At 39.9% G+C, this 20,058-nt stretch overlaps 1 protein-coding gene across 6 annotated transcripts in view; it reads right to left on the bottom strand.

The window, feature by feature from the left end:
• Bcas3 (BCAS3 microtubule associated cell migration factor) overlaps nucleotides 1-20,058 on the bottom strand; it is a 526,670-nt gene that overhangs the window by 128,673 nt on the left and 377,939 nt on the right. The gene's annotated exons all lie outside the window — the stretch shown is intronic.

Genomic DNA, 20,058 nt, shown 5'->3' with positions numbered 1-20,058 from the left:
GATTCTACTATTACTACTCACTTCTGAGTAAGGAAGCATCAGAGGTTGGCTTCCACGCCAACCTCTACTGCTTTTCACCACAGCTACCATATGTAGATTAGTGGAATGTTTTTTTCACCTGTCTGAAAAAAAATGGGAACCTGTCCCTTTAATTTCACTTTCTTTATAGAGATAATCATCTTGCTTATCTCAAACATGAACCCAAGTATTTGCAGTGATGTCTCCAGTGCTTCCCTAATGCTTTCATGACTCACCGGCTAGCTATTATGGCTTGATCCCATACAGAGAGGTTCTCCTTTAGAACCTTGGTCTCTAAAGCAGTGTTTAGGGAAAAAATGAGCATTTCTCTCCGCCCCCTTTCCAGCTTACTCACCCACTCACCACCATTCTTCCAATGGCTCAGCAGGCCCTATACTCACCAGACAGCAGGATCCACTCTGTGTGCAGAAGGTGCTTATAAACCTCAAGCTACAAATCATATTTTCAGTTTTCTTTTCTTTTTTTTTTTTTTTTTTGGGGGGGGGGGTCCAGTTGTGCGGCCTGAACTCTGGGCCTGGGCGCTGTCCCTCAGCTCTTCAGCTCAAGGCTAGTGCTCTACCACTTGAGCCACAGTGCCACTTTCATCTTTTTTTTTGTTTTTTCTGCTTATGTGATGATAAGGAATCGAACCCAGGGCCTCATGCATGCAAGGCAAGCACTCTACCACTGAGCCACCTTCCCAGTCCCTTTCAGTTTTATTTTCTTCACTATCCTTTTACTAACCTTTTTCCTTCCTATGTAGGCTGAACTGGAAGCATCATATGATCATTAGGGTCATCACTGGGTCCAAGGTATTAACTTTTCCTAAACACACCCCTATTGGTACCAAGGTATTGACCCTTCCTAGAGAAAAAAAAGTCATAATCTTCTCTGGCTCCACAATGGCTATTGCTGTCTTATGCTAGTTTTGTTTTCCTTTTTGTTTGGATCCTTTCCAAGCTTGCTTCAGTAATTTCTGAGTATCTTTGGGGTAGGAAACATTTTTCTACCTAGGAAATCATCCCAGAGAAAGCTTTTAGAAACTTCAAATGTAGTTGGAATACTACTTTTTTTTTTTTTTTTTTCCTGATCCTGGGCTTTGAACTCTGGGCTTGGGGGCTGTCCCTAAGCTCCTTGTGCTTAAAGCTAATGCTCAGCCACTTGAGCTACCACACCATATCTGGATTTTTCTGTGATTAAGAGTCTCACGGACTTTCCTGCCCAGGCTAGATTCGAACCAAGATCCTCATATCTCAGCCTCCTGAGTAGCTAGGATTACAGGCATGAACCATCAGTGCCCAGCTTAGAACACTACATTTTTGTTTCTATTGGTCTATCAGCTACATACAATATTTCACTCTTTTGGTGGATAACAGATTATAAGAAAATCTTGGGAAGGGAACAGTTAGCTAAGCATTATTGAAAAATGACTCTTGCTATCATCATTCTACAAACTTAAAGAATTTTCAAGAATTCTCTTGTATCTGGGCTCTAGTGGCTCATGCTTTGTACTCCTAGCTACTCAGGAGGCTGAGATCTGGAGGATTGTGGTTAAGTCAGCCCAGGTAGAAAAATCCACTAGAGGGTCTGGGAAGGTGGCTCAGTGGTAGAGCGCTTGCCTTGCATGCATGAGGCCCTGGGTTCGATTCCTCAGCACCACATAAGCAAAAAAAGAAAAAAGCGGAAGTGGCGCTGTGGCTCAAGTGATAGAGCGCTAGCCTTGAGCTGAAGAGCTGAGGGACAGCGTTCAGGCCCCACGACTGGAACCAAACAAAAAGAAAAATCCGCTAGACTCTATCTCCAATTAAACAGCAAAGAGGAGGGCTGGAGGCATGGCTCCAGTGGTAGAGCTCCTGCTGAGCAATCGTGAGACTCTGAATTCCATTCTCAGTACTGGAATTACCTACTGAGATTCCTGACATCACATTATAAGAACAAAAAGTTTTACCCTAGACCAACAGTGAGAAAAACCCTTCTATCCCATAACTTTTGGATTATTTTGGTGCTTTTAAAGCAAACTGAGTCACATAATTCTATGCTAAGAAACTAAAGTATATTTCTGATGCTAACTAAGAGCTCTCTGCTTAAGATTTCAGTAATACTTTTTTGTTGTTGGGTGTGTGTCATGACCTTTTGTGCTAGCAAATAAGCCTTTGGAGGGTTAAAATTAACTTTTCTCATCCTAGTTTAAGGAGTGCTCTGCTCTGGGAACATAACAAAAAGACGGAGCCAAATACCAGCCTCTTCATGTTGCTTTCAAGGCTCTTATTTTAAAAAACAAATTTTTGCAGAATAGTGGAAGAAGTAGGGATATATATATATATATATATATATATATATATATATTCGTCTAAATGAGGTCCTATGTAGAATCAAAGAAGAATGAAGCTTCACACTCCTAATATTTGTAAGAGTATTCCTTCCTCAGAGTGAGTACACAGATGTCCCTAATATGGACCCCATAGAATGTTCAATTAGGTCTTGGTACCATACGTACTAGGAGTCTGGCTATCAGGATTGGATATCTGCCTGCCACAGAGCTGGCAGGATCATTTCCCACAGTGACAAACTCCTGAACTACCATTCAGACTGAAGCCACTGCTATTTCTTCCTGCTGAGACAAGGCAAATTCTCACCACACTGCCTTTGCCTTCTGATCTTATGTCTTACTCTTCCTCCCAAGGCCTGAGGCTCTGTAAGAATTCATGCCAGGCTGGCACTTAGACCATATCTTTATAAGTTATTTTCTTTTAAAGGTCATGGGAAATAGGCTGTGACCATTATAGGAATGAGCCTTTAGACATATATATATATATATATACACTCATATATATATGCATACACACATATATATATGTATATATATATATATATATATATATATATACAAAAACATCAGCTATAACTCATATAACTGTTCCTTCATCTAAGAATAAGGAACATAGAGCAATGATGTAAAATCATCCAATTCAACTCAGAAGCAAAAATCAGACCTTTAAGAACTTTAGTCTTTAAAAGGACTCAGAAATGGTCCTATCCAAAGAGATGGGATCAGAAAGCTTCCTCTGAGGCCTTGATGGGGAAAAGATTTGAGAGGTGCCCAGAAAGGAAGAAAGAACTCCAAGAGAAGCTAATTCAAAAGAGGTTTCCAAATCAACATCCAAACCAAAGAGCTGTGGAAAAATTCAGAAAAGTATCCTAACAAAACATCCCAACAAAGCACCCTAACTCCTTTTAGTAAACCCACAACTGGGAGGCGCAAAGTTCCAACATGACAGCCTTTTAAAGCAGCAAGTTTGCAACCACAAGTGTGGTTGTTCCTCCAGCATTATTTTCTTGGGGAAAATCAATGGGTGGGTAGGAAGCACACCCAAGAGGCCTACAGTTTACAAGCTCCAGGGTCTACACAGTAAGTGAAGGGAACCCATAGGTGGGCAGGACTAGAGAAATGCAACTCTATTGCACAAAGTGACGAAGGACTCTAGACATTCCTCAGGTAGGATAGGCCAGCTCTACATTCGCAAAACTGCTCAATAAAATTTTACTGCCAAGGCAAAAGGAGAAACATCTGCTCTGCTCAAGAGCAGCTGTGGTCAGCAGTAAGGCAGTTGGCACTTGGTCAAGGCTGCTCTTGCTGGTAGGTGGTATTGTGGTCACCAGTAATTACTTTGGAGAATTTCATGGAGTCAAGGATAACTAAATAGACAAAGAACATTTTATTTTACTTTCTATCTTTAGGCCAGAAGTAAAAAAAAAAAAAAATCACAAAATGTTGTACAAAAATCAGAAGCTCAATGCAGTCCATATTTTTCATGGCAGAACTTCTTATGTCAAAGACAAAAAATTCCTAAATATCAGTTTTTCAAGTAATATGTACTTGGTAAGTTACCTCTTTGCTCATCATTTCTGATTGGACAGTTCCTGTAGAATGCATTATTTTTTAAAAATGTTTTCCTTCTGAGAACTGTTATAGACTACTAGGAGGAAACCATGAGAATCATATTTAGCAAACCAATAAATGGTTCAAATTTTTTTAAAAACTTCACTTTCGAATTTATGTAACATATTCAATGTTAAAAAATTCTGTACTGAGTGGGAACTGGAGTGTAAAAACTCCTGCTTAGGCCGGGCGCCAGTGGCTCACGCCTATAATCCTAGCTACTCAGGAGGCTGAGATCTGAGGATCACACAGGAAACTCCTTTAGACTCTTATCTATCTCTAATAAACCACTAGAAAACCGGAAGTGGCACTATAGCTCAAGTGGTAGAGCACTAGCCTTGAGCTGAAGAGCTGAGGGATATCATCCAAGCCCAGACTTCAAGCCCCACAACCAAAAAAAAAAAAAAAAAAAAAAAATCCTGCTTAATGTATTGAGTTGTGATATTTTATGGAATGATGAATGTCAAAAAGTAGCAGCAGTTTGATTAATGTATATTGTGCTTAAAAAATTGAACACTTGGGAAGTAACCTTTTCAGTCACTGGAACATGACAAAGTCTAAGACATTTCAATCAAGTTAATTTTGGTTTCAAAGCAATGCATTTCTTCCCATCAGAAACTATATGAAGTAAAAAAAAATGAATTAAACAAAATGGCTCTCAGAATGATGGCATTAACATCAGGCTCAGGAAAAATCTCACGAATGTTCATCAGGTTATTTCATACACACAGTCTTAGAGTAGACATTTTAAATTATGTCAAAGTAGAAAGGTTGTAGTTGCATTAAAATAAAAGCATGACTTTCAATTTATTTATTTACTTTTTTGTCAGTCGTGGGGCTTGAACTCTGGGACTAAGTGCTGTCCCTGAGATCTTCAGCTCAAGGCTAACACTCTACCACTTAAGGCACTTCTGGTTTTCTGGTGATTAATTGGAGATAAGAGTCTCAGGGACTTTTCTGCTTGGGCTGGCTTTGAACCATGATCCTCAGATTTCAGCCTCCTGATTAGCTAGGATTACAGGTGTGAGCCACCAGTACCAGCATGACTTTCAATTTTAAAAAAGAAAAAGACAGACAGAGCACAATGGTAGATGCTGTAATCCCAGCACTTTGGAGACTGACGTAGGGGAGGCTCATGCGTTTGAAGCTAGCCTGCCTGGCGTATAGAGTGATCTTATGGGGTTTTGCCAGCTTTGAATTCTACTACTTGAGCCATAGCTTTACTTCTGCTGTTTGGGTGGTTAACTAGAAATAACAGTTGCACAGCTTTCCTGCTTTCAAGGATGGCACTCTACAACTTGAGCCACACCTCTACTTCTAGCCTTTCTGGTATCTAACTGGAGAAAAGAGTTTCACTGATTTTCCAGAGCAGGCTGGCTTGGAACCTTCAGATCTCAGCTGAGTAGCTAGGATTACAGGCCTAAGTCACCGGGAACCTGGCTAAGACAGTGTCTCACTATACTACGTTGCCTAGGCTGGTCTTAAACATCTGGGCTTACATGTGACTCCTTGAGTATCTGGGACTACTGGCCTGTACTACTGCATTTGGCTCAGAAATCCTCTTAACAATCAAGAGGGCTAACTGGCAGCAATCAGTCTAATTTGGGCATACAGGTGTCGAGAGGCCAGAGCAGGCCACGTCCAGAATGTGTTGGACTCTGCTCTTCCTTGCTTGTCTTGGAACCAAGGAGTTCCTAGAACATTCTAGGGGTAGTTTTGAAAGTCAAAAGAGAAACCCAGGAGAATAATGGAAATCTATTTTAAACCTATTCCTGACTTGGCCACCTGTAGAACGTCACCTTAGGCAGATCAGTTCTGGAGTCAAGTAGCTATAGGGCTCTCCCAGAACAGAAAAGAATCATGGCAGTGGGGCAGGCCATATCTGGGTGTTAGGAAGCCAGAATTCCTTGCCCCAGCCCTCACATCACTGTAGACCCTTGGGTCATGGGAACTCTCAGGGTTTCTCACATATCAGGAAGAGGAAGCCTTCTAGGTTTAACCTTACAGAGAGCCCACAAAGACTGTTCTCTAGACCCCAGAGAGCAACAAACCCCAGACACTAGCCATATCAGCTCCCCAGCCCTTACGACTTCACCCCAGGCACTTAAGCATGTAATGGTGTCCTATTGTTTCACTTTCAATAGGACCTTCCCTTCTCTGAAACAGAAATCTGACATTAGGTGTTCCCTTAGGAACTGCTTTTCTATGAGAGCCCTGCATCTCACCATTGTTAGGCTGACATCTACCATCTGAAACTGCTGAATGCTGAGCAGAAAGGTACTCTATAATTTTGACTTATACACAGAAATTTTTCTACCAGACAGAAAAACTGATTGACACCAGATTGTTTGGGGACAACCTTTTTTTTTTTGTTAACTTTTTAAAGTAAGAAATTTTATAGGGATCAATAATATTTTATTAAATACTTCCTCAAATTATGGTCCATTGCATCACATACAGAGAGACAAGAAGTCACAAACTATGCAATTACAGTTAAGCCTAAAAACCAACTACACACCATTAAAAAGAATATAGAAGAAATGAAGAATAAATGTGGAATAAAGGAAGAGTAGGAGAATCAGGAAGTTTTAAGAGTAAAGTAAAACAATCATCTGAACTTTCTAATTGCTATACTTTTGTGACATATACTTTTATTAACTTTAGTCATTCTGTTTTCAAACTCATTCCTTTCCTCATCTTATTTCCTTAAGAGACTTTCTTAATTATTACTTTTAATCTATGAAAACTTTACTTCTTTGTCTTTTTTTTTTAAAGCAGTACTGGTGTTTGAACACAGGCCCAATTTCTTTGTCTTTTCAAGACACTACCTTGTAAAAGATTGGCAGAATGAATTAGATGGGAGAGTATGTTAATGAGCTTGTAAAGCAGTGGTTAACTAGGGGTAATGAAATTATAAGTAATTTTAATTTCCTCTCCGTTTTGCCCCTACATTTTTTCTTAGTTTTCCTGTAATAAATAAATGTTGAGTTAAAAAAAGAGATTTAAAAATGCTTTAAATTGATATTATTTTTTTAAAAAAGACTTCAAGTAATGAGCATGTTAAAACTCACCCCTTGGCTACATAAAATAGTTTCAGGTTATTATTTTCCCTAAAGTTTTTGGCAGATGAATGTCTCAGCATGGCATAGTAGTAGAGCAAGCAATACAGGCAATTGAACCTGAAGGTACTTTACACTAGATTTACCAACTGGCACTCACAACTAAGTCTTCCTAAATTGTCTTTAGATATTCTTGAGAGAAAATTGTGGGAAAAGTCCCAGTTATTATGACAAACTGCATTGAAACTAGAATTCATGTCTCTAAATCTAGACCGAGGTTTCCATTCCTGGTTGTTTTTTTATTGTGTAGAATTCCATATCTACTAAGCAGTTTATGGTGGGCATGGTGATATACATCCATAATCCCAGCTAAGAGGGAGAGAGAGGTAGAAAGATTTCAATCAGAGGCTTCCCCAGACAAAGAGGCTACCTGAAAAATAAACTAAAGCAAAAAGAAAAGGCTCAAGTGTTAGAGCTCTTACCTAGCAAATGTGGGGTTCTGAATTCAAACCCAAATAGCACCAAAAAAAAAAAAGACTTTATCAATGAATATTTATTTGTACTAATACAAAAAAAATAATGGCAGGAGATATGAGATCAAAGTGAAGCTTGCAATAAGAATAAAGTTGAATCTTTATTTTGTGCCATATGCAAAAATCAATTCCAAGTATAAGACATAAACCTGAAACATAAAATTCTTAGAAGAAAACACAAGGAAAAAGCTTCCTGCGGCTCAGAATGTAGCTTAGTGGTAGAGTGCTTGTCTAGTATGCATAAAGCCCTGGGTTTGATTCCTCAGTACCACATACACAGAAAAAGCCAGAAATGGTGCTGTGGCTCAAGTGGTAGAGTGCTACCCTTGAGCAAAAGAAACCCAGGGACAGTGCCAGGCCTTGGAGTTCAAGCCCGAGGACTGGCAAAAAAGGATAGCAAGAAAGCAAAAAAGAAAGAAGGAAAGAAGAAAAGAAGGAAAGAAAGAAAGAAGGAAAGGAAGAAAGAGAAAAGGCTTCCTGACAGTCACCTTGGCAAGTATTTCTTGGCTATGACACCAAAAGCACAGGCAGCAGAAGAACAAATAGATAATTTGAAAATCGTTGTAATAAGTGTTATGGCTTCATTAAAAAGAAAAACAAAACAAAAAAACAAAACCCCCACAAAAAACAGTCTCACTATGTGGCCCAGGCGGGGCTCACATTCTCCTTCCTACCTCTTCCTCTAGAGAGCTAGCATTCCAGACATGGGCTGCCACGCACAGCCCTCAGTGATGTCCTTCTAACTAAAGAAAGGTCTAGGAATCACAGTGAGGAAGCTCTTGTATTTAAGCATCCAATATGATAAGACAAGGGCTAGCGTTCTAGCAATGTTGACCAAATATGGATCTAGTATGAAATAGACTTTCACGTTTCTGAAACATCACAAAGCACATTTTAAGGTAAAATGATTTGGCAAAAGCAACCAGGACTCATGTAAAGGTCTCCTGTGGGTCAGTTCCTGATTCTTACTGTCTGCCTCATGGTCTTTCTTTCTCTTCGATCACAAGAACCATTTCTGTTCCTAGATTTACTTAGCACTGGAAAATGATTCCCCTTTCGTAAACAAACAAACAAAAATGGACTCTTACTTCATTATTATGAGAGGTTTTAGGTTTCTCAGAAAAATGAAGCATTTAGTTAATAAGCTTTTTTTTCTGTGCATTAGTGAGGGGGAAAGTATAATTTTCAAACTGGTTTTATGTCTGAGCTATTGCTTTATTAGGCTTATTTACTCTTACTTGTCTTCTATCACTAGTACACACAGTTGGCTAAGCTGTTGTTGTGAGTGTGTTTTCAATTGTGGCACGAAACAAATAAAGAGCTGCAGGGCCAAAGCAAGACACGAAGCTGCCGAAGCTGCCGGGTGGCCAAAGAGGCTCACTCACTGGCTCCAACACTCTCTAAGCTGCATGCCAACCTACTAATCAGTAGTAATAACAAATCCCTCATTGACTTTTAAAATCACATTCAATAGTCAAGCCTCCAATATTAAATCTACCAGTTCACCATGCTGTGGGTCCCAGGAAAAGCAAAGCTTAATTTGAGCTGTAACTTGGTTGAATTCTTCTGAAGGGCAAAAGATGGGGAGTGAGAACTGAGGGGGAGGGAAACAGATTTCTCATGCAAGAATCCTTTCATGCCCAAAGCAAAGTTCCCAAGCGAAGAGTGACATCTTGAAATCTAATCAAATTCCTTAACTACTTTTGCCTTTAACTTCACAAAAATCATTTTAAGAAAAACAACTCTTGGTACCATTTAAGAATGCTTCTTTTCTTGGGGGAAAGGTTTTAGTTAAGATAGACTTCATTGTGTTTGAAATCAATTTAAAAGAAATGGACCTTTAGTTACGGAGCTCAATAACTTAGGTAAATAAATGCTTTGTAGTGAATAAGATAAAATCTATTTTGATGTTCTCAAAGTATTTACACTAGTCATTTTTTTGTTTATTTGTTCTTTTGTTTGTTTAAAACAGGGTTTCCCTGTGTTGTACAAGCTGCCTCCCCGAAACTATGGGGCTCAAATAATCCTCCTATCTGAGCCTGTTGAGTAGTTGGAGCTGCAGGCTTATTCCACCATGCTCACCAAAGTCAGTAAGTTTTAAGTGAGTATAAACTTCAATTTGGTACAGTGAAAAGAACATGGATTTAAGTTGGAGGAACCTGACTTCAAAGCCTATCCCTACCAATTATCTTCACATAGGCCCAACTTTTTCATCTGAGAAATAAAAGGACTGCTCTACCTAGTGGAACTATTGTAAGGGTAAAAAAAACCCCTACAATTTGTAAGCATTTACAAGAATGCCCATTGTATAGCAAGCACTCAATAAGTGGTGACCCCTCTGTATTCACTGTATACACAGCTCTTAAAGCCCCAGAGGGTACTCATGTCTACCCCAGAATGCCTGCTACTAGGAGACTGTGTATACCAGGAAAAAGTCACTATACCACAGTTCCTCAAAACAAAACATATTTTATACACATTGCTGTTTATTTGTTTTTTGTTTTTTGTTTTGCCTGTCCTGGGGCTTGAACTCAAGGCCTGGTCACTGTCCCTGGGCTTCTTTTGCTCAAGGCTAGTGCTCTACCACTTGAGCCACAGCACCACTTCTAGCTTTTTCTGTGTACGTGGTACTGAGGAATTGAACCCAGGGCTTCATGCATGCTAGGCAAGCATTCTATCACTAGGCCACATTCCCAGCCCCTACACACACATTTGAAATTTAAGTACAAGTTTCAGGGCTGTGAGCTTTCAACACAACAGTTATGACTTCACATGCCTGAGTGTTCTTTTTAAAATATATATATTCACATTTAAAAGGTCAAGTTGTAAAGCCATTTGATTAAAATAGTAATAAAAGACTAAACATTAACTCACAATTTCTCCTTTGGTCTTTACTAGTCTCAGAAGTATCAGTCCTAGAATAAGTTGCACCTTAAGACATTTTAGGATTATCTTGATTAAAATCTTTGAGTTCTTAATTTTAAGTAGGGAAAAGCTAATCTCTGAAAGCCAAGTTTAATACTTTTAGCATGATCAAGATCTTAACAGTTACTTTATCCTCTGCTACACCCAAAACAGTGACACACAGGAACAGGATTGCCCAGAGTAAACCCAGTCTTCTTTTTATATTACTCTTAAAGCCACTGATAAAATGCAAATGACTAATACTAGAAAGGGAGAACTTACTCATCATTAGACCAGCAAATTTCCAAAGCATCAGGAGACATAGAAAGTCTATGTCTAGAATTTCAAGTTTCTTCACAGATTTGGCTATCTGCTCAAAGTTCAAAGCTGTGCAAATGGAATATAACAAAAACAAAACCCCTAAACCAGAACCTGGAAGTCTTCAGAGCTATGGTCAGTATTTCAAATGCAGGCTTTCCTCTGGTAGAACATTATATCTTTGATGAGACTATCACTGAAACATATCTGTTCTCCAAATTCAAGATGCAGAAAATTGTCTTAGTCTACCTAAGTTAAATAAAGACGCTGGTGCCAATTAACTCCCACTGTCTATCCCACTATAACCTTCTATTTTATGTGATTGTGCTTTTGAGATTCAAAAATTAAGAGGACTTAATCAGCTTCAATGGACTATACACATCAGACTATCTACTATACAGACAAGAAGCTGGCAGAGGTAGGCTAGGTTGCTTCTATTGCTAAAATTATCCACAAATAAATGTGAAAACCTTAAGTTTCCAAGCATTTGGACTTATTTGCTTGTCTGGGCTATCTGCAATATTCATTTCGATTTTTGCTATTTCTAGCGTGAAGCCATCACAGGAGCTTGGCCTCTGGGCCCTGGAAGGAAATCTGGCTTCCAGCTCTGGGACACACGTTTCAGTGCTTATGTCTGCCTGACCCTGCCAATTCACCCCTCCCAGAAGCCACAAGCCAGGCTTACAATAACAGAGTATATCAAAGAGGACAGGAAAGAAAACAAGACAGTGGCAAGGTCAGCAGAGGATAAGAATACGGTAAGATATCCTGTGGAAATCAGGAAATGGAGAATCCTATATGAGTGCCATCAAACAGGCTTCTCACAAGATGCAATGCCACAAAGGTGTCAGATCTGCCAAAGGTAGATCTGTCCTATTATAATAATCACTGTTTTAAGTAAACAGGAGAGCAGGTTGTCTTTTTATGATGGTATTGGTCAAAAAGAAGTGCCTTTGTCCCTGGAGCTTACTGTAACCCAGATGTTTAGACCAACTCAGGGTAGCAATTAACAGTGTTTTCTCCAGCATAATGATCCAACTAAGGAACAGTGATGAGCCACCAGAGTGGAACTTCTGCCTCCATACATGCCAACCTAATCCACTCTGCATTTCCAACATCAACTCAGCAAATTTCAAAGAAACAGAGAGTAGTATTAAAAAGCAGGGGACAATATTCAGTCTGGGATTGAAATACCACTTATAGGATATGTGGACTCGTAAAGTTACTTTGTTTCTCAGAGTCTGTTTTGTTATAAAATGATTGTGAGGATTTAATGTTCTGATACATGGTAAACTTTCAATAGTTAATAATTTATGAAGACAGTTGTGCAAAAAAGAAAAGTAACTTTTAATGACTTCTTGTTTTGAAAAATACCATTCTCTTATGTCTGGCATTCTTAGGCCTCGACACATAGTGGCAATCTACCTTTATATCTCTTCCCACTGTTAGCCACCTTTCTTGTCTGGGTTCCTTTGCTATTGCTGAGACCTTGCACAAAATCACTTTTAGAGCCACCTGTAAATATTTAACCTAAACTTCCATTCCAGTTAGCTTGAATGATACCTTCTCCAAATGTCTTCATGTTCTCTATCTCCCCACTGTAAGATTTTTATAATTGGTTATTGTATATTATCTATTGTAAATATTTCTAGAATACAGAATATCTCATGTAAGACTCTCCATAGGAGCACTTACTAAATGTAGTTAAAAAAGAATAAATGAACACAAAGGTGCAATGCCTATGTGCATCTGATCATATTTATCAAAATGAACTCAAGGAACTGGGAACAAAAAGTTTTTCCCTTGTTGCTGTTTTTGTTTTCTTTTCTTTTTGTCTTGCTTGTTCTTTATCTGTCTTTAAGAGGGTAAGGGTGACACAGAAATAGAGGGCCAAAAGATGAACAAATGCAGCAGCGGTACTCACTAGACACGGTCAAAAATAATGTCTTCAAAAAGGAATAAATACATAACAGTGATTCTCTCTCCAATGTAAGATCTAAGAAAAAGAGTAACTTGCCTTTGCCCTCCCACTTTCCTGCTCCATTCCCATTGGCAGGACAGGATGCACAAGCTGCCAGCCATCTGAGCGAAGAGAGTTGGCACTTTTCTCTTTGCACCCAAGGAGTTAAATGGAGTTGTGGGGAGATAAAAATCTCTGGTTTTATTGTTTAGCAAGGCTGCCTGACAAACGAAGATCCAGCTGCAATCGGAACATTCCAAGTTCATAAGGCGCCAAGTTTTACTAACTATAATTTAACTGGTCCAACTGCTGCAGTCCAAATTCTTGTTTGGATAATCAGTCTTTGTTTGACTATGTTCACAAACAGTACAGGCTAGCATTAGCCTCTGGGTATGTCATGTGAGCTGATTACCCTGTGGCTCCCAGTAGCAGAAACTCATACACAGAGGAGGATTATTTTCTTGGTATTACTGTTATGCTAACATATAATCAGTCCAGTCCTTCTCCCCCTGGTCTGCATAGCATCTCTCTTCCACAGCTCCCCCAACCTTATTTTGGTCCCCCCCCTCCACTTTTTTTTTCTTTAACAATTCAAAACTCTTTCAAGTTCAAAGAAAGTTTAAAGGTGAAAAGGTCAAGAAAGTTTCATGACTGCGACTGTTTAAAAAGAGGTAGGACTAGTTGGGGTCTCTCACTCAGCCTCCACGAAAGACTCAAGACTCTCATATTTCACTGTACTTCGGCAGTGCAGTTGCCTTGACACAATCTGTTTGGAATGAAATTAAGCCCTTGTTAATAAATTTTAACATAATAGAATAATAACTCCACCTGCCAAATAGTCATAGGCATCCACAAGCAACTCAAGAGGTTCATTTGTCAATAATAAAAAAAAAAACCCAAAACACAACCCTTCAAATTCTCAAAACTGTACATTTTAAATAAAAGAGACTCCTTTGGGATATTCTCAAATGGTGTGCAAATCTGGTCTGCAAGTCACTGGCTATAACTAGACAGGAAGGATTTGGGAAACTTTGCACCTATCCTGTCCTTCCTTCCACCTTTGCTTGGACATTCAAAGAGCTAAAAGGAGTTAACTTATTTAAAATGCTGAAGACTGAGTATGGCCAAGACTAAAGGCTACAGAGTATCTGCTTTTGTTACTTTTAGAGGTGGGAAGGGGAAGGAGAGAAAAATACTGAGCCACAGGTGTGGTCCTTACAATCAGAGAAAGGACTGAGACATGAGGCCCAGGTACACCTTAGAGAAAACTGCAGGGAGAGCACTAAGCTGGTCTGGAATTATAGGTGTTAATCTGCTCTTGGCACCTTCTGCATGGCTACTGGGCGCCCAGGAAGAGGTGACACTCCCTAGGAGAGGAGATTGTTTCTCCTCTCCTAGGGAGGGAGAGTTGTTGATTCTGCAAGTGACAACAGCAAAGGAAGATGTTCTGAAATTTTTTCCTGAAAGGCTCAGAAATTAATCTCATACAGTAGTTCCACATTGAATCTGCAAGGTCTTGGCTGAGAGGACATGTGGAAATCAGCTCTTTGGACCTAGTGCCACTAGAGAGATGGACATGGAGAACCAAGAAAAGACCATCTAAGCTAAAATCCCAAACTTCTCTGTAGTTGTGCAGTAATGTAGGATTTCAGAGATCCAGGAAGAAAGGAAGAAAGAAGACTAGAAACTTCCTGGCAAATGTTCAAGAAGTTCATGTTTATCATTTACTTCCATTCTCCTTCCATCCATTTTGGAACAAGTACAGGTGTGTGTGTGTGTGTGTGTGTGTGTGTGTGTGTGTGTGTGTGTGTGTGTGTGTGTGTGTGTGTGTGTGTGTGTGTGTGTGTGTGTGTGTGTGTGTGTGTGTGTGTGTGTGTGTGTGTGTGTGTGTGTGTGTGTGTGTGTGTGTGTAAGTTCTCCTGTGAATTGCCATAACTTCCAAGAGTCATATGCCAAAATCAACAATAGTTCTGTGTCTGTGTGTGTATGGTGTGTGTGTATGTATGTATACATACATGCATGTGCCAGTACTGAGGCTTGAACTCAGGATCTGGGGTGCTATCCTTTTGCTTTATCATTCAAACTGGTGCTCTACTGCTCAAATGGTAGAGCTTTTTGGTTTTTTTCCCCAACTTCAATTTATTTATTTTATTTTTTTACTTATTTTTGTAAAGGTTATATACAGAGGGGTTGCAGTTACGTAAGTCTGGTAATGAGTACATTTCCTTTGGAACAGTGTCACCTCTTCCCCGGTTTTATCCCAGTTTTTTTTTCCTTCCGACTCCCTTCCTCCACAAGTTGTATAGTTCATTTGCAATGTAGTGCCAAATGTATGTGATTGCTGCATTTGTTCATCCTTTGTCCTACCATTTCCTTTCTTTCTTTTCATTTCGTTCTTTCTTTTTCTTTCTTTTTTTTTTTTGGTCGGTCATGGGGCTTAAACTCTGGACCTGGGTGCTGTCCCTGAGCTGTTCAGCTCAAGGCTTGCACTCTACCACTTTGAGCCACAGCACCACTTCTGGTTTTCTGAGTTTCATGGACTTTACTTTCTGGGCTGGCTTTGAACCTCAATCCTCAGATCTCAGCTTCCTAAGTAGCTAGGATTCTAGCGCGAGCCACCGATGCCTGGCTGTCCCACCATTTCTGTGCTCCTCTTACCCCCCCAAAACACATAAACTCAAAAGGTACAGAAATCAAAAACAGCCAGGAAGAAGAAAAAAACCACCAAAACAAAAACACCTCTTCCTTCCATTTCTTGGAGTTCATTTTGATAAACATCATTTTATTTTATTTTTTATTTTATTTTTTTGGTCGGTTGTGGGGCTTGAACTCTGGGCTTGGGCACTATCCCTCAGCTCTCAGCGCAAGGTGAGAGCTCTATCATTTGAGCCACAGCGCCACTTCTGGTTTTCTAGTGGTTTATTGGAGGTAAGAGTCTCAGAGACTTTCCTTGCCCAGGCTGGCTTTGAACTGTGATCCTCAGATCTCAGCCTCCTACTCAGCTAGGATTACAGGCGTGAGCCACTGGCGCCCCGCTGCCACTTCCTTCATGATTCCCAACCGCCAACTCTTGGGGTGGCCATTTCCACCTGGCAAAACATCATTTTATATGATCACATGCACATAGCTATTGAGCCTTTGTAATCCTCTCCTAAGAATATCTTCTTTTGGTCTCATAATGTGAATGCTTATATCTTGTTTAATTTATCACATCCAAGTGCAATTTTTTGTATTTTAGCATCCATTGTATTTACTTGTCCATTTCTGGCTTTTTAGGGGTTAATTGGAGATAAATGTCTCACAGACTTTCCTGCTTAGGTTGGCTTTGAACTGCAATCCTCATATCTCAGCCTCCAGAATTAATAAGTAGGATTATATGAGCTGCTACTGGCTCCTAGTTTAATACACACACACACACACACACACACACACACACACGCACATATAATTATGCCACAATTCAAGACCATTTTTTTCTTTCCAATGGGGGTAACAGATTAAAAAAAACAACCAAATCTACTATTTATAGCAGTCAATCTACACTAATTAGTATTATGGAATGCCACAGATGTAAGAGCTTTTAAAGAATGTGCAAATAAACCAGACCAGAAGCAAAACCAAGAAGGATTCTCCCCATACCTTCCATTATCCAAAGCATCATCACTTGTATCAGTTTTAGATATTGGAGTCCTATATAAAGATTTATTAGGGGGCTGGGAAGGTGGCTTAGTGGTAGAGTGCTTGCCTTGCATGCCTGAGGCCCTGGGTTCCATTCCTCAGCACCACATAAGCAAAAAGAAAAAAGCCGGAAGTGGCGCTGTGGCTCAAGTGGTAGAGTGCTAGCCTTGAGCTGAATAGCTGAGGGACAGCGCTCAGGCCCAGAGTTCAGGCCCCACGACCAGACCTCCCCCCCCCCCAAAAAAAAAATTACTTGAAAGATTTATTAGAAAATGGATCTACAATTGGGAGGGTCAGGATTAAAATGCAGTTTTCAGAAACCAAGGAGCTATTCCCATCCTTACATTTTAAAATGAATGTGAGAGAGAAAGGCTGTGACTTGTCCAAGGCCTTCACTGAATTGGGAGGGGGTAAGAGTCATTCTCTGGCTCTCTAGTTGGGTATATGCTTCAACTCCACACTGAGTGGACTTACTCCACACTTTAGGAAAGCCCTCCAGCTACTGCGTTTGTAAATAGAAACATTACTAATATTTAACTAGCACAGTAAGTCACAGCAATAACCATTTTTAGATCTAGACATGAACTAAGACAAGCCTAGTTGATGGTCATCTTTAGCTGTAAAATCACTTCTGCAAAAGCCATTAGCCACACAGTGTTCTGGGAAGTGCAGTTTTTTTTTTTTAAACTAGGAAACCGGTAAAAGCCTGGGGTCAAAACTCTTCCCTGGGGATCAAAGGTGTGAAGCTTCCGAAATGAAACTTAGGTACTTAGAACCTTCCCTATCAGTTCCAATCTTCACCACCTTTTCATCATTCCTGGAAGACTGTAGCTAGATAATAGCTAGAGGGAGGAAAAGAAGTATTTTTAGAACCTTCTTAAGTGGAAACAAAGTTTATCACACTTCTACTCAAATTAGTCACACAGGTTAGTACCAAGGGACTGCAGTCTGGCTACAGATCATTGCAAAGGAATGACTTCTTGGAGGCCTAAAACTAACACTTAGGCACAGGGTTCCATCTGGAAATACAGTCAAATAGAAGCAAATTCCATGAAATTCCCAACTGAGGCAGGCAACATCATTTTGTATCTTACAATACTAGCAGAGTATAGCTGCAGTGATCTGAAAAATAGATACAGGATTCTCAAATAGTGGTGAAGAGAACAGTTATTTTAACAATGATAGTGCACAATCATAAGGACCCAAGATGTGAATAAAAAGCAGCAACAGAGAAGAGAGCTCCACTGAGATAAAGACATAAAGACGGGACTTGAAAATAGTTTCCATTTTGCTACTTTTTCTTCTTAAAAAACAAAACATTAATTCTAACTTTTAGAATGAAACTCTGAAATTTGAAGGCTGGTTTTTTTTTTTAAATGTAGAAGGCACAGGGTAAAAGGTTATATCCCCCAAACTCTCTTAGACTCTAGCTGTATGTACCCAAAAGGAAAATAACCCAGGTAATGGTTTTGAGGAAAACCACCCCCTACAGTCCCTTCTGTCAAAGTGTATCTAATGATGAAACATTACTGGTACCCACAGTTACATATAACATGCTTCTATCCAAAATTAATTGCTTCTAGATTCCAGAGGAACAGCACACTGCATGAATATCACACAGCCACTAATTGTGTGCAATGTTTTTAGCCTGCCTTCTCATTTCTCTGAAGGTAGGATTCCTCCATGCTCAGCTTGGTTTGATGTTATTAATTTGGAACTCAAGAAAGGAATGGGTTAGAAACAGCTTTGCCATGTAAACCAGCCTGACCTGAAACTTACCAAACCTGTTTCTTTTCTGTGAAATAGAGATAAAAGAAAGAAAGAAAAACAAAATAATGACCTCTACCAATGTTTTCTGAGGTGATGATGGGCCAGGAAGAGTAGTTTTGATGAAAAGATTTAGGGAGGAAATAGAGCTGTGGTTCAAGTGGTAGAGCACTAGCCTTAAGAGGAAAATGCTACGCAAGAGAGTGAGGCCCTGTAATCCTAGCTGCTCAGGAGGCTGAGATCTGAGAATCGCGGTTCAAAGCCAGCCCGGGCAGGAAAGACTGTGAGACTCCTATCTCCAATAAACCACTAGAAAACCGGAAGTGGCACTGTAGCTCAAGTGGTAGAGCACTCGTCTTAAGCTGAAGAGCTGAGGGACAGCGCCCAGGCCCAGAGTTCAAGCCCCACGACCGACCAAAAAAAAAAAAAAAGAGAGAGAGAGAGTGAGGCCCTGAGTTCAAGCATACACACACACACACACACACAGATACACAGATACAGACACAGCACACAGACACAGACAGACAGACAGACAGACAGACACACACACACACACACACACACACACACACACACACACACACACACACACACACACACACACACACACACACACACACGGTCAAGGGTCAAGACCTCAAAGTAAAATAATAAAGGACTGCCCAATTGTAAAAAGCCAGGCCATACTAACTATGGAAGCACAGCAGTCCTACTTTCTATACCTGCAGGACGCAAACCTTGCAGGGTTGGAAATCGGAAAGGACTGTTTCCCAGTGGGAAGGGACTGAACCACGAAATTCATGGCTAAGCTTTTTGCTGTCCTGGAGCTTCTTCACTCCTTCAAACTAGGAAAAGTACTGTAACCCAGTCTCCTCAAGCTCACAGACTTGCAGACTCCCTTTTTACACAAGACATTTTTGCCAACTTGAAAAAACCAAGAAAAGAGGGGTAGAAAGTCATTAGAGAAAAACAAACAGTACAAAATGTTGATGCCCAAGCACAAGTTTCTGACTTGTCATCATCAGAGTACCAAGAACTTTGCTAAATTCAGGGCAGTGTGCTCTGACCTAAGTACTGACATGGTACACAAGACCTGCGCCTGACTTCTGGCTTCTTGGCTTCTGATCCTTCTCTCAGCCATGGGCTCTAGGGTACAGAAGGTCTCCCCGGCATCTAGCACAGCTCTACCTTCTACTTGCTTGCCTCACCTCATTCAAGAGCAAACATGAGCTTTTCCCAAAGCCAAAGCCCTTTTTGGTTTCTAGTCTCTCTATTCCTCAGGGTTTCTGGTCCTTAATTATTAACGTGTCTGGTCTCAGAAACACATTTAGATTTCTATAGTATTATTGATAAACATTTTAGAGGTCAAATGAAGTATTTTATTCTGGGTCAAGGATGGATTTCAGAGGCATCCAAACCCCCGCCACTGCCCCCAAAGTATATGCAACACTGTCTGTACATTTTTATTCTGGAGAGGATTCTTAAATTTTTCAAAGCAGTGTGTGAGATTGTTTTCTAGAACAGTCTGAGAGGATTCTCAATCGAAATCATTCTCATTACCAGTACAAGATCAGCTTAACTAAGTAAGGGGTAACCATAATCTCTCTGGCTGGAGCATCAACCCAAATAAAACACACCTATTATACCTTTAAACAGGATCTCTTCCTCCAGTCCTAATAATCATTTCCCCTAGGGTCTTAATCAGGAAGATATACCTCATTGTTTTATTTGCCACCTAGAATTCTAGTCCTCAAGATGAGATACAAATAGTAGTAAGAACAAACTATGTCTCTAAGCCTCAGTTTCCATCATTCCATCACATGTAATCTGATGTAGTAACAATTATCTCATAGGATCATTGCAAGAATTAGAAATAATAAT

The sequence above is a fragment of the Dipodomys spectabilis genome, unplaced genomic scaffold (genome assembly GCF_019054845.1).
Source record: "Dipodomys spectabilis isolate Male_0828 unplaced genomic scaffold, ASM1905484v1 ptg000004l, whole genome shotgun sequence".
NCBI lineage: Eukaryota > Metazoa > Chordata > Mammalia > Rodentia > Heteromyidae > Dipodomys > Dipodomys spectabilis.
Note: the sequence above shows the minus strand (reverse complement) of the source record. Positions and strands in the feature narration are given on the sequence as shown.